This window comes from Plutella xylostella, chromosome 16, assembly GCF_932276165.1.
Source record: "Plutella xylostella chromosome 16, ilPluXylo3.1, whole genome shotgun sequence".
Taxonomy (NCBI): Eukaryota; Metazoa; Arthropoda; class Insecta; order Lepidoptera; family Plutellidae; genus Plutella; species Plutella xylostella.
Window position 1 is genome coordinate 4,802,017 of NC_063996.1, and position 15,680 is coordinate 4,817,696.

At 38.8% G+C, this 15,680-nt stretch overlaps 2 protein-coding genes across 3 annotated transcripts in view; one reads left to right on the plus strand and one right to left on the minus strand.

The window, feature by feature from the left end:
- LOC105381117 (calcium release-activated calcium channel protein 1) overlaps nucleotides 1-9,565 on the minus strand; it is a 38,569-nt gene extending 29,004 nt beyond the window's left edge. The window contains exon 1 of the mRNA XM_038118478.2: nucleotides 9,090-9,565. The gene's annotated coding sequence lies outside the window, so the exon portion shown is untranslated. The remainder of the gene's footprint in view (nucleotides 1-9,089) is intronic.
- Nucleotides 1-15,680, plus strand: part of LOC105381116 (methyl-CpG-binding domain protein 4-like) — a 32,772-nt gene that overhangs the window by 9,354 nt on the left and 7,738 nt on the right. The gene's annotated exons all lie outside the window — the stretch shown is intronic.

Here is a 15,680-nt window from a genome sequence, read left to right on the forward strand (position 1 = left end):
TAGTTTAAAAAAAATTGCTTGCGGCCCGCGACACCATGACTTGAACGTGTTTGTGGCCCTTATATAAAAAAGGTTGAGTACCAATGAGCTAAGGGCTCCCTAGCTGCTACGCGGTATTTTTAATGCAACGAGTTAGCGCAACTGCGCATTTTGACAAGCTAGAGTAGCCCTCCTGGTACACTAGCTTGATGGCAGGTTTAGGACGCGCTGTCGCCATGCCATTGTCAGTCTTGAATGTAACAGAATAGGATCGATGTTGGAGTCGAGCCTGAATAGCCCAACAGTGGAAGCATATTGACCATGGAAGTAATAATACAACAGGAATGCGTACTGCACCAAAAAAACGAGCCGACAGAGATAGTCAGCACGGAGCCCTCCATCTCTTTCTATTTTAGGTGACCATAATTTTAGGTAATTCATGAGACATCACTTCTAATCTATCATGTCGCGAATAGGTGTCGATGGTCTCAAAGTCACCTATTATTCGAATAATTCGATTGCAATGTAGGTACGAATGTATTTTGGTGATATGACAATTGAGTTAACAAATGGGGTGAAGGTAATATTTGTATAGATTGTCAAAACAGGTAACTTTAAACGCAACTATGTACCTAAAACGTGTTTACCCTGTGGGTGTTCCGTTTACATAGTCTAGTAAAGTCTAGTTGATGAAAATCATAAGATTTCAAAAAAAATATCTCAACCTAAGTGCTTCCGCCGGTTTTAAGCTTGATAAAAAAAAAAAAAAAAAAAAAAAAACACGCACTCACGCCTTTTACTAATGTACTCCCTTGCGGGGTAGGCAGAGGTGCATTGCTGCACCCACTTTTCGCCAGAGTGTATGTTAGTCCCAATGTAATAGGGGGCGGGCCTATTGCCATTTTACGGGCACATCCAAGACCCGAGAACAAATATCTGTGTTTAAACAAATATCTGCCCCAGCCGGGAATCGAACCCGGGACCATCGGCTCAGTAGTCAGGTCACTAACCACTACGCCATTCGGTCGTAAGCTTGATAAATTATCTTATAATACTCATATCTATCACCAAAAAAATCAACAGCTCATAACTCTTTACCAGCCTTATAAGATAACAGCCACAATAATACCTAATGATACTTAGGTATAAAATAAAACAAAAAGTTGAATGAAACAGGTCCTAATTAATGGAAAGTGATTCAAAAGTACGAATGAATGGTCACCCTAACCATAACGTCTCTCACAACAGTATAAACGTCATCCGTCATCTTGACAACTTCGGTCTTGTCGTAAAGTATTTAGAAAAACTACCAATATTTTTTATGAAATTATTATTCATACAAATACCAAATATTTCATTAAAATTACATGTTTGTAATGATTTATTATAAATTTGTTTTTGAAAATGATATGATATACAGTAGTCTATGAGTTAAATTAATTTTTTTTTTGCATAGCTCTCTTCGTACAAAATCTACTAAAGTTTACACAACTAAATCCTGGCAATTGTTAGAAAGAGAGGAAGGGCTCTGTGGTAACCCTCTCTATCGGCTCGCGGCCTCTTTCACTTCAAATATAAGTCTTAAGGTGAATACGTTAGGTCTACTTTTGTTTGCATCATTTTGGTGAGTGCGCATTCCTGTTGTATTATTACTTCCATGATATTGACTCTTGAAGTCTTGACGTTTAGTTTCGTTGAACGTCTCCTATTTCTGGTTCCGTAGGGCCTATCACGGGCTAACGTGGAAATTCGATACTATTTTTGATACTAAACAAACATTTGGAAAAAGAACAGCGCCAACGTCGTGACCTTTGGAACTAACAAATTGGCCTTTCATTTTGACTGTGACAGTTGACGATAAGCAATGCGAACTAAATTGATCCATATCTCATTATTTACTAATGAATTATATATTGATATTGATTAGATGGGTTCATTGAAGCTACAGGAGCGAATTACCACTACTGGCAAACTTAAAATCTTATAGAATGAAGAAATATTACACATTTACGAGAGCTGTCACCGGAACAGATAAGTTTGTGGCACTGTAATCGCTCCACCCCTCAAAAGCTAGAAACAAAACCCTAATTTATAGGATCAGTTTGTTGTCCGTCTCTCAGACCACTCATCTTGGGAAGACGTAGTGATATCGAATTAAAATTTCTATTTAATTAATATGTATTTAAACCTACGCTGCCTTTAAGCTGTAAAGAAATTGTCATCCATAATATAAACGTGCAACTAATAACGGTCTATACCAAACAACATTTCAAACATTAAATTTGTCAATTACTTTTTGTGAATATTATTTCCATCATTGTATTGTTCAGGGGTTTCCAATCTTATTCAGACAGCGGTGCACTTACTGGCAATTTTCTGTCAAAGTGCCTCAGTTAATTACCCTAGTCCACCATAAAAAAAAATATTTTCGTACGGTACCTACATTCATAGTTTTCTTTTTCTTAGCGGATCGGTGACAAAAACTAGAGCTGGACTAGAGTAGAGTAGTGATTGAATTAGCGGCTGTTGCTGACTGCGCAAGGCGCACCAGAAGACTGTCGTCACTGCTGGAAATTACTCCTTTCATACTGTTGACTTCTTGTATATTATCGGCTGTCCGGAATGTACAGTCAGCTGCATAAGTAGCTATACACTTTTGTACCTTGATAATCTAACAAACCGCCTATCCATTCATTGAAACATTGACGGTTAGTCACTTTGACAAGGTACAGAAGTGTATGGCTACTTATGCAGCTGACCGAATTTTGAGTACCCCTGGTTCAGTAGTTAGTAACCCCGGGCGATGGCTGAAATGGGCGACCAAGTGATGTTCAGAACACAAATAACTGTCATAATGATGATGACGAGGAAACGGCGTCATTTCATGATTGTTATTTTAAAAATAGACTTATCGCGTACTTACTTAATAAGTATTTATTTTGAGAACCAGACGTTTTGCGATTAAGGGCGTCTTGCACAACGAAGTTAAATAAAATTAAATAGTTTGCCTCTTGCTCTGACATTATACTGTCAGAGCAAGAGGTCATAGATTTAATTTTGATTAATTTTGTTGTGCAAGACACCCTAAGACTTTCAGATAAATAAACATTTTGCTACCTATATGTTTAGATTGATTATTTTCAGACACGGGTCCCCTAACCCTAGAAACATAAGTACCTACATCATACACTCCGGCGTTATAAATTCTCCAACTGTTAACAATAATTGCAATGTCACAGTTGAGGGCACAATACACACAACATAACTCCACCATAATGTTATATTTAGGTATTATATCGACAGCCTTGGAAAAGTTAATATCATGGCGTTTTAGTGCCGTCCCATTTAATAATTACACCCGAGCTACCACCTCGGTACTCAAGGAAAAAGGTGTTCACGTAGAAGATGATTGTAGACATGCGCTGAACGCTGCGGGGTCACTCTACCTTACGATAAACGAAATTTCAGTGCGCTCCTGCGCTAATCATGACTCTGACTTGTACCTTTTTGCCTAATCCAGAGTCACGCCGAGAAGTCTCGGTGAGAGGTTCGTCGAGGCTTCTCGCATTCTCGGTAAACCATCCACACTCACGATCACGGTGGTCTCACTTAAGTGTTCTCGTCGCTATCCGGCATGGACGTCGACTTTGGTGCAGCTGCTATATTATTGTGTGCATTAGCGCGAGAATGATTGAGAGTGTGATGTCATTCTCTTTCTCGCCCTTGAAATCCCTTTCTCTCGGGCTAAAAGACCGACACCGATCGGAGAATACCCGAGCGAGAGCACGAAAAGGCCAGAAACTCATCATAACTCTCGCGTCTCGGGTGTGCTCGGGTCTTCTCGGGGCGTGAGACTGGATGGAGGCATTTAACTTACCGATGTCATGACAGCTTTCGTTCGTTCGTTTTGTAAAGCTAAAGTAACCCACCAGTGCGGCGAGCATAGGATTCGATACTATTTTCGAATCTACACGAAGGGTCATTTTTACCAAACGCTAAACGTACTTAAATCAAATTTTAAATACATTTTGTACTAACTGACAGATGTATGACAGGCTAGTAAATAAGTTTAGCGTTTGGTGAAATTCCACCTAACATATGGAAAAAACAAATGTCACTTTTGGAACTAACTTTGCCTTACATTTTGACAGTGACAGTTGACGATACGCAACGTTAACGGAGGATCGAAAGTTGTGCTCACGACTCTGTCGTGTTTAGTTAAGCCAACGATGTGATGACCGCACGGTATCATTAATGTGGCCATATGTAGCGGACTTGGCCAACATTCAATGACAGACACATTGTTACTGGTCACGGGCAGCCCTCGACAAGTTATAAAATAATTGAGGTGGTACGGTCATGTGCAGAGAAACCTAACCCCCCTCTCATAGTAACAATGCTTCTGAGAGGGGTCAGATTTCTCTGCCTTGTACTGTACCTATTGCTATAGTTACCTCTAATAAGTGGGTAGCATCATTACAGATGGAATGGGCCGCTCGTGTTAAGCGTGTATAAAATAATTGGCCGAAGTTTAAAAAGCCCCGATACGGGAAAGAATACTGTAACTTTACGAACAGAAATGGAATCGAAATCTATTCATCAGTGGAGCGATCACATGATGCGATACGTTTTTCGAATCTACACAAACATATGGATAAATAACAATATCGTCAACTGTCACTGTCAAAATGTAAGGCAAAATATTCAGTTCCAAAAGTGACATTTGTTTTTTTTCCATATTTTTGTGTAAATTCGAAAATAGTATCGAATCCTGTGATCGGGCTTCATTGGTAATTTGGTCATATAACACAAGTTATGGGGCTAATCTAAAAGTCTATATTTAAGTCTATTTACTTGATGCGAGTGATACAACTCATACTATAAGTTGATAGACAAAATGTGTACAATTTCATTATGGAATATATTATATCTCTAAAACCGCAAAGCGCAAAACTCGGAACGTCTCCATAACGTCACATGAATCATCTTAGCTGAAACGAGGTGTAATGGATGGAGGCAAATTATTTACTTATTATTGATTACGTATTAATGTATTAATTATCTCGCTGTAGACATCGTTTGGGCTGTTGTAAATAATTTGCACCTACCTAGGTTACCTAGGTATAATAGAATAAGACTCATCTGATTCTCTCGTACATAATTGCAGGTACCTACTTGCACGTGCGAAATCATTGTCATTTTAATCACCTATAGCTAGTTTAATGAAAAAAAAATAGTGCCGTCATCGATGATGATTATGACTACGCAGACTTTAATAATAACTGAAAAATAGAACTTAATACTCTGAATAGGCTTTAATAAGTTCTTTTATTTACTAAATGTTTTAAAAAGTCGGGCCATTTTGGTGTCCGCGTTTTGTGAGTGGAACTATTTCATTGCTCGCGTGTGTATACGTACAAAAAAAAAACACGCACTCACGCCTTGTACTAATGCACTCCCTTGCGGGGTAGGCAGAGGTGCATTGCTGCACCCACTTTTCGCCAGAGTGTTATGTTAGTGCCAAGGGGGCGGGCCTATTGCCATTTTACGGGCACATCCAAGACCCGAGAACAAATATCTGTGTTTAAACAAATATCTGCCCCAGCCAGGAATCGAACCCGGGACCATCGGCTCAGTAGTCAGGGTCACTAACCACTACGCCATTCGGTCGTCTAAGTACAAGTAAGTCTATAACTCTATACGTACAAGTAGCTAATAAATATCCTAACTAATATTATAAATGCGAAAGTAACTGTGTCTGTCTGTCTGTCTGTCTGTCTGTCTGTCTGTCTGTTACTCTTTCACGCCAAAACTACTGAACGGATTTGAATGAAATTTGGTATACATATGTTATAGACCCTGGGAAAGAACATAGGCTACTTTTTATCCCGGAATTCCCACGGGAAAACTCTTAAGGCGAAGCGAAGCGCGCGGGAACAGCTAGTAATAAATAAATGCTTTTGTTCTGAAGGTAGCAAATTCGAATTCGAAGCCTTGGCATTGGCAAAGAGTGTCTGTAGCTTGTGTCCTAGATTCCTAAAACATTATTGTCTATACTTTAGCATAACTTTCCATAGACCTATTGTTCCTAGCAGTTAGCAAGCAACTCATTAATAAATATTGTATCCTAACTAATCCTAACTAATATTATAAATGCGAAAGTAACTGTGTCTGTCTGTCTGTTACTCTTTCACGCCAAAACTACTGAACGGATTTGAATGAAATTTGGTACAGATATGGTCTAAAACCTTGAGAAGAACATAGGCTTCTTTTTATCCCAGAATTCTCACGGGAAAACTTTTTAAGGCGAAGCGAAGCTGGCGGGAACAGTTAGTATTGTATACTAATATAAACTACAAAGGTTCAGATTTTGCTCACACCAGCGATCTTGTTGTTCCACATTATTGACTTTTCTTTGCAACCTCGGAATGTTTACCGTTCGACGGAGACAAAACATAAACACAAGATTTTCTGTCTCATTTGTATGTCAAAGGGGAAAATGGCGCACTGCTTTTTAACCCCAGAGGAAAATTACGATTACGGATGTTATAACTTGGATTATTGTAACTATTGATGTATGAATTCAATTGATTTTGTCTACTTACCAGTGACAATGTGTGAAACGTGGGGCCGGTTTGAATTCAGTTTTTTAGTACGGTCAGGTGCAGAGAAACCTGACCCCCCTCTTATTCTCTGCCCCTTACTGTACCTATTTGTCAGTCGCTTTTTTAACATTGGAATAATGCGTGTATTGCGATTCTGAAATCTGAATACACTAAATGGGCAATGGGCAAACGTAAAATTCTTTAAACATAAACATATCTTTATTGTAATAAGAAAAATCATACTCGTTCATGGTGGGGTAGCCCTGGTTCCTAAACTAGGGTGACCTGTGTGTCAGGAACCAGCAGTTCCTTCCAAACAGTGAGACAAAAAAAAGTCTAAGGGCTGATTTTTCAATGGTCAGATAAATGTTATCTGAGGAATAAATCTGATGCTGTCGCATGTGATTGTTTGTGTTCGACAGTGACAGCAACAATTTTATTCCTCAGATAACATTTATCTGACCATTGAAAAATCAGCCCTAAATCTAAGGAATAAGATTTAGACAGGCAATTTTTTTTTTTGTCTCACTGTTTGGAAGGAACTGGTTCCTTCCTCCTATTTATGCCTTCAGAATCGGTCTCATTATTCTGTAGGTCTATTTTAAGTTCAAACTGAAAGCACTATGGCAAACAAGCATAACTAAAATCCAATCAGAAAGTCCCTCAGAACCTAATAAATCCTACTGTCTGGCCAGTATGCCGTATGACCGGTTTCCCTGATTTCCTGATTGCAATAGGAAGCCAGACGGTTATGTCTGTAAGCAAGATCTGGAAGATTCCAGAAGGTACAGCAAGATTATTTCAGTTGTAGGTACCTAGGTACACTCACGGGATGATAAGGTTCCACTTAGCAAAGCACCAAATTACTTACTCCTAAACGAAAAAGGCTAGCTTAATGACGGTTTCTGCAACATTGAAGTACATTTCACAGAGCATCAGGATATATTACCACTAAAAACAGTAATATTTTGTTGAAATTTTAAATAAAATGTTTTTAAAAAATTGGGGTCGTTTGGTGTCGGCATTTTGTGAGTGGAACTATTTCATTGCCCGTGAGTGTATTGTATTAAAGCTGAGCTGGCACTGATGGGCTGTGTAGATTTCATCTTGTTACGCTGCTTTTCTCCCAACCATTTTTTCCAGTGACAGTGAAATTGTGGCTAGGTAAACTTTTTGTGTAGAGTGCAGAACATTTTTCTAATTTTTGTATGCTTAAACAAGCTTTTGAATATAATATACCTACTTACCTTTTTAGTCGTTATAAAAGTATTTAAAAAAATATATATTTTATATTAGCTTTAATTTGAGACTTTATAATATTATTATTATTTTGTCTATAGGTATATATACTAACTACACCTACATACATAAAATGTATTATGTTCTACGTCATGCATGTCATAAAATAATAAGCAGCACAATACGATAGTTTTTTGTACATTTCTACTAACGATGTTAGGTTTTTTTATAGTGATTTAACAGCCCACAATCGTGATAAATAAAACAAGGTGTACCTATATGGGATGGGTAACATCAGCATTTGGGAGGCAAAAAAAATATGAGCTATTTGCCATATCCGGCTTATTTCATACACAAATAAATTGATTATTATCCTAACTAATATTATAAATCCGAAAGTAACTGTGTCTGTCTGTCTGTCTGTCTGTTACTCTTTCACGCCAAAACTACTGAACGGATTTGAATGAAATTTGGTATACATATGGTCTAGACCCTGGGAAAGAACATAGGCTACTTTTTATCCCGGAATTCCCACGGGAAAACTTTTTAAGGCGAAGCGAAGCGCGCGGGAACAGCTAGTACACAAATAAATTGATTATTATAATTAATGAACCTTTTACTTGGTACATACTATACAGAGTGTTGCAGAAATGGTACAGTAAGACGAAATGGGTCAAAAGAAACAACTGTAGCCGTACAAATTGAAATTCATGAAGGTTTCATGAATTTCACAAAGTCTCTGCACACCCTACATTCGTTATCGTGTAGGCCGATTGACCTAATTTTTGGAATATTTATGTTGGTTTTCGTAGATGTTAGCTAAAAATTCGATCAATATTATCAATGTCATATAATAAACTAAACATTCTCATATCTATAGGTATACAATACATACGTAAGTACATCGTACAACAACTATACTATTCATGTAGGATGTTAGTAGAGTAGCATCCCAAACAGATGCGATTATGAAGATATACAGACAGAGTGTTGAAAAAGGGGTAAGCCGAATAGAAAGAGAGGTACACAAGCTATGGTCACTGATGTTGATTGATTGACATCGCTTTTTAAACCTCCTTACTTAGAAGCTCTTAGTTAAACCTGTTATTTTCTCAAACCAGTATTTCGCATCGTTCTTTGCCCTTACAACGCTTAACCGCTTAACTAAATCCCGGCTTACACAAAGTGTTGCTCTACTAAGACCGAAGTAACAAAGGAGTGTTGTGTTATCCACGCACTAAATCAGGCATGAAAAGTTACACTTACCATATGAAACATTCATGATGACGTCTGCATTGTTCCCTCTCCACTGTTGCTTCAGCAGTGTCTGTGCAGGTCCACACAGACCTGTACGCCTTGACCTTCGCCGATTTACAACTTTATAATCAATTAATTGTTAAGTTTATCATTTATCACACTTCCGGACGCAAACTCACAGAGAAATGTCATACAGTTATGCACATTTATGAGCACTTCCGGGTCGGTTTTCAAACTGCGTTCGAATTACGAAAACTCGCGTCGATTCGATCCGATCGCTCAATCGCGGTCTTGTTTTGTTTTTTAGTTTTTCTTTCTTTTTTATTATGTTATGTTTTTGCGAAACGCGCGGCGAGTCGTCTGGCCGTGGCGAGGGGCCGTTCGGAATAACACACGCGGAGAAATACACTGTGGCTACCGGTCTCGTGAAGATTATACGTAGACGAGATCCAAGAATGCGAAGTGTAGGCTCTGCCATCGCCCGCCGGCTGAATGGCAACTTAGTAGAACAATGGCTGTGTGTACCTTAGGTATCTATTGTTAGGACTTATTGGTTTCGTAAACTTGCTCCTTCATCGTATCGAAAGACTCACAATTGTCATTATCACATTCATCATAGTGAATGAATAAGCGGCTTGAACTACGGGTTACGCTAAGGCTACACTGTTGAGTATTTCAATGAAATCTTTATTAAAAATCTACTCGAGTTTCTTTGTGTGACAAACACTACCGGTAGAGTTAGTTTAGGGTGGTCATAGGATTAGGGAATGCAATCTCGTACGAGATTTCCACCTAGCGAGATGCAAGGGAGAATGTCAATAAAAACATTATGCAAATGCTTGTATTAGGAACTAGTAACTGACATGATTTGTAATTAAATAGAAACATCATTGTTAGTTATTAAAATAATGTAAGTTTCTTTTAAAAATCAACAGCAGTGTCCTTATTATTTTGTCTCTAACTCCTATTATACCTAATTATTATAAGTCCCTATTATTGGACTCTTCAGTGGGAGTATAAAAATTCAAAACAAGTTTGGCCTTGGAATTTCCTTTATTTCTCTTGTTCTCATAATGCTAGGTTACAATTTCGGGAGACCCTTTCGGTACGACTGCTGAGAACAGAATGGCCCGCAGGCGAGTGCGTAAGCTGTTTTTATAGTTTCACTTAGGCGGGGAGACAAGTTTCGCACACCTGCGCCGATCTAGTGTTGGCGGTTTGTAGATCGTTTTTGACATTGAATTTAAAGAGTTTTACAGCTCGGCCATCCTGCTCGCAACGAGCCCTCTCGTTGAATACCAACACTTCTTAAAATTAGGAACACTTATATTCTAGAAATTATTTACTAAATTATTTCTATATATCTTAAGTGTAACTTATTGAATAATAATCATGTAATAGTATTATGAAGATAATTATTGATATATTGCAATAAAAAATAATTATCCTTTTTTTTATCTGCTTACCATGATTGAACAGTAAAAAATGATAGAATAAAAGACAAGATTTTGTTTTAACTTCACTTATGCTATACTAAACACATAATACTTAATTACATTCTCTGTTATAGAGGAATTACATGTGGGCTTGTTCGGTGACTTCGACAAGCGATTTGTTTAGTAAACTTGTGCGCTATGTCGGTGACTTTGACAAGCGACTTTGTTAGTAAACTTGGCCACTCTGTCGGTGACTTTGACGAGTGACTTTGTTAGAAAGTTTGTACTCTATGTCGGTGACTTTGACAAATTAGGTACTTGGTTAGTAAACTTGGGCACTTTGTCGGTGACTTTGACAAATTAGGTACTTGGTTAGTAAACTTGGGCACTTTGTCGGTGACTTTGACAAGTGACTTCATTAAAAAGCTTATGCATAACATCCCTATACATTTATCAACTCCATTTACTCTGACATTCACAATATAAAGTAATAATTTATAGGTATCTACATAATCATCTCTAACATGAAATTACATAAACTATACACAATTAATTAGATTTATCATGGAACTTTGAGATTATCCTGTTGTTCATCGAGAGTTTGTACTCTCGCTATCATCTAGATCGGAATTGGATGTATCAGACGCTGGATCGGCAAAACTGAGCCATGGAAATATTTTGTCTACGGCTATTATGGCCTCGTACGCCTTGCCTTTTCGTGTAAGGGGTGTATCAACCACTATGTACCTATCGTTTGGTAGGACCTTTTTAATTTTATAAGGCCCTCTACACTTGGGTTCTAACTTTTTCGACTGCCCTTCTATACCCGTAGCTGCCCTTATTATTCTAACGAGATCGCCCTCCGAATATTTTGGGGCAGGTTTCCTTTTATCCCCAAACCTAGCCTTATCCTTCTCTTGTTGGGCATCTATCAAGTTTTTGGCCTTTTGCCTCAGATTTTTCAAAGAATTGTTATCGCTGTTATCTATATCGTAGAATATTTCGTTTATTATAGTATCGGAAGGATTAGTGATGAAACGTCCAAATAGGAGCTCTGAAGGAGTTTTCTTTGTGGTGGTGTTAACCATAGTGTTCAGACCTAGTTGAATGTTTGGTAGATGTTCATCCCAGTGTCCGTTTGGTTTGTCGTGATTCATCGTTCCCAACGCAGCTAAGATGGTTCTGTTGTACCGTTCGACTTGACCATTTGCCCTAGGAGTAGCTACTGCATTTAAAATGTGTTTGACTCCTACACTTTTAATATAATCTTTGAAAGCCTTGCTGGTAAAGCTTGTTCCTTGGTCGGTGATTAACCGTTTTGGAGAACCAAAGAGACTCAAATATTCGCGAAATACTCTGATGGTTGACGAGGATTTTGTGTCTCTAACACCTCTTATAAATATAAATTTGGTAAACGCGTCAATTATGACTAATATATATGCATTCCCACGTTTAGATTTGATAAACGGCCCTAAATGGTCTGCATGCAAAGTATCGAATGGCTCACCGACTTTAGGGATCGAATGTAAGTTTCCTTGTTTGGGTCCACTAGGGAGCTTATGATGTGCACATTTCACACACGCCCCAACATATTTTTTTACAAACCTCCTCATCTTCGGGAACCAATACATTGAGCGTATTCTATTCAGAGTTTTATCAAATCCCAGGTGCCCAACTTCATCATGGTTGCTTTGTAAAATTTGCCATCTTGCTCCTCTAGGCACTACCCATCTCGTAGTGGCGTGGTCTAATATTCGGAACAATTTGCCGTTCACAATCTTATAATTCTTTTTTAAATCTGCACATTCATCCGACTTAGGGTCCTTTAGGACATCGCAAATCCTTTTTATTTCTGTGTCACTTTGTTGTACAGTAACAATCCAATCTTCTGTTGTAACATTTAGTATGTCCAAAATGTGCGTCTCATCTGCATCTCCATCATCAACAGGCGCCCGACTTAATGCGTCTACGTGCGCCATTCTATCTCCTGCCCGATACTCTACCTCGCAGTCGTATTCCAAGAATTGGATCCACCAACGAGAAATTCGTGGAATCAGATCCCTCTTTGTAAAAGTTGTGCGTAGAGCACTGCAGTCAGTTATAATTTTAAATGTGATTCCTAGTAAATACACGCGAAATTTGGCGAGTGAAGATATAACCGCCAACGTCTCTAGCTCAAAAGAATGCATTTTCTGTTCTTCAGGCGTTGTTCTTCGGCTATAATATGCCACAACCATAAAGGTTCCAGATTCATTCTTCTGCATAAGTATGCCCGCTAATCCATGCTTACTTGCGTCAGTGTGAAGTTGCGTTTCAGCTGTAGGGTTGTAGAGCATCAGAACTGGCCTCTTAGTAAGAATACTTTTCAGCTCCTGAAAAGCGTTTCCTTCTTCCTCAGTCCACTTCCAGGAGGCATCCTTCCTTAAAAGTCCGGTTAGTGGTTTGGCTATGGACGCAAACCCTTTCACGAACCTACGGAAGAATCCAGCCAAACCTAGGAATCTACGTACCTCGTGAATATTTTTTGGTGTAGGAAAATCCGCTACTGCTTTCGTTTTCGACAGTCCAGGTCTTACGCCATCTTTGCCTATTTCAAAACCTAGATACTCGATGGAATCAAAGAAAAAACGACACTTAGTCATTTTGAGTGTGAACCCTCCATCGCGCAGTAGCATAAGCACTTCTTCTAATCGAGTCATTCCTTCATCGAACGATTTAGCAGGGATAAGAATGTCATCCATATATACGAGTGCGTACTTTGTTCTGGATTTTTGTAATATCTTATTTATAGTTCGTTGAAAGACTGACGGAGCGTTCACTAGACCGAAGGGCATCCTGTTGTATTCATACTGCCCATCTGGCGTCACAAATGATGTTTTATTGCGAGATTCTTCGGCGATTGGAATTTGGTAATATCCAGAAGCAAGATCAAGTGAAATGAAAACGTTATTTCCTGACAGCATATCTAGTTGGTCCTCAATCCTTGGCAATGGGTAATGTTCGCGAACGGTCTTACGATTCAGAGCCCTATAGTCAACACACAATCTGCGCTCTCCAGTCTTTTTCCGGACTAAGACAATGGGACTCGCATACGGTGATTGAGACTCACGTACTATATCTGCTTCTAGCATTTCTTCCACCATTTCACGGACCTGCGCACGTTCCGTGTAGGACAGTCTGTACGGGCGATACACCACTGGCTCGGAGTCCTTCAGTTGAATAACCATTTCTGACTCTGTGGTGAATCCCAAGTTTTTTAACGAATCTGAGAAGCAGTCTTTATAGTCTTTTAAGAGTTCCTTTAGTTTTATAACTTGTTCCGGTGTTAAGCATTCCCCGTGTTTAATGGGCGACGCATCCTCATCTTCCCGTGATTTGATAATATTATTCACCTTCAATACGTTTTCTACTGGTACACTACGATGAATTAGCTCTCCTTCTATGAAACATATGTCACTTGAACGTATGTTTTGTATGAAAATATGCCCTAGTCCGTTTTTCATTTCGTATTCGCCTGGAAATAAATAATACTCCTTGTCTGGGCAATTTCTGACGCATCCATCTACGTATACAAAACCGGAGAAATCATCATCACCCTTCACGGGTACCGCTTGGAATTCACCTGACTTTATAATTATGCCTGCATTACACAATAATGAAATTTTCCGGTGGTTAGGCGATGATTGGCTTAGCTTTTTAACTATAACGCTAGTTGGAGTTTTTATTATCTTCACAGTTGGTCTTTCAGTGTAGGTATGACCTATTAGCAGAGGGCTGCTTATGAGATGGTCATCTACGATCAAAACTTCTACTTCATTCTCTACTACACCTTGTACTTCGATAGTTGCATGTACTAACCCTATCGGTCGGTAAGGAATATTACCGAGTCCCTTCAGTAATGGTCCATCAACGTTTTGCCATTTAATGCCGTTTTTTTTAGCGTCACTAACACGCATCAGAGTACCATCACTCCCTAGATCTACGTATGAGTGAACAACGTTACCATTCACCTTTACAGGCATTTTATATTTGAAACTAGAATCTCCTATACTTTCTATTTTCATAATGGACTTGGTTTTATCCTGTGCAGTTTTATTGGTTTTTGGGCACTCTGCAATTAGGTGGCCCAGCAAGTGACAATTACTGCAGCGAATTTTTGGTTTAGTGCACATGAAAAATGTATGTCCGACCTCTTTACAATTATGGCATTTTATGTCACTATACCGATTTGATTGTGAAGCAATTCTATTCGCGGATGTTGAGGGTATTGAAGCAGCGTTATAATTTTTTTCTTTGTTTTTGTTTATGTCTGTACTACGTCGTTCTTGTCCAGGCTTAATTGTTTTTAGATAATTTAATAGTTCTTCGGGTTTATTAAATTTGTTGCCCTGAGCCCCAAGTCTAACATTCCTGTCATCTATTCCAGCTATAATGCAATCTACCGCACGGCGGCCCTCGATTTCACATCGGTTTAACAAATTTATTTTGTTATAATAATATAGATCTAACCGGTCTCCGTATTTAGCGCGTTTACTAAGCATTTCTGATAATAAATCGGCATAATTTTCGTAACTAGGGAAAGATTCTTTTAATTTTTCTTTCCATTCACTCCAAGTGAACAAAAGGCTTGGTAATCCCTGGTACCATACTTTGGCCACCCCTGACAGTTTAGGCAACGCGTAATGGATCTTGTGTCGATCATCCCAACCATAAATTTGGGCACATTCCTCAATTTTACCTATCCAGGCGTCGATCGTCTGTTCCTTAGACATAGGGTCAAACTCTGGCAATACATTATTAGTTAAGGGCAACTTATCATTATTACCTATTTTTTGGAGTGACGATATCATGGTCATGAACTTATTGATAAATGCACCGTCTTCATCAGGTTGTTTCTTCTTTTTCTTCATGGAACGTGATTGTTCTCTTTCACTTGAGCTACTGGTACTGGGAGAACGACGACGCTTGCGCCTTGAGGATTTTGATGGTGACCTGGAACGGCTGGGTCGGGTTGTCGATGGATTAGGCTCCATGGATCTGCTTGGTCTTTCTCGTGCCCTTGTTCTTTGTGCAGCTTGGCATAGTATCGGGCTACGAGAAGTCATCCTTCGTGTACTTCGTCTCGTTGGGGACGATTCTTCCATTTTATTATCGACTTTTATGG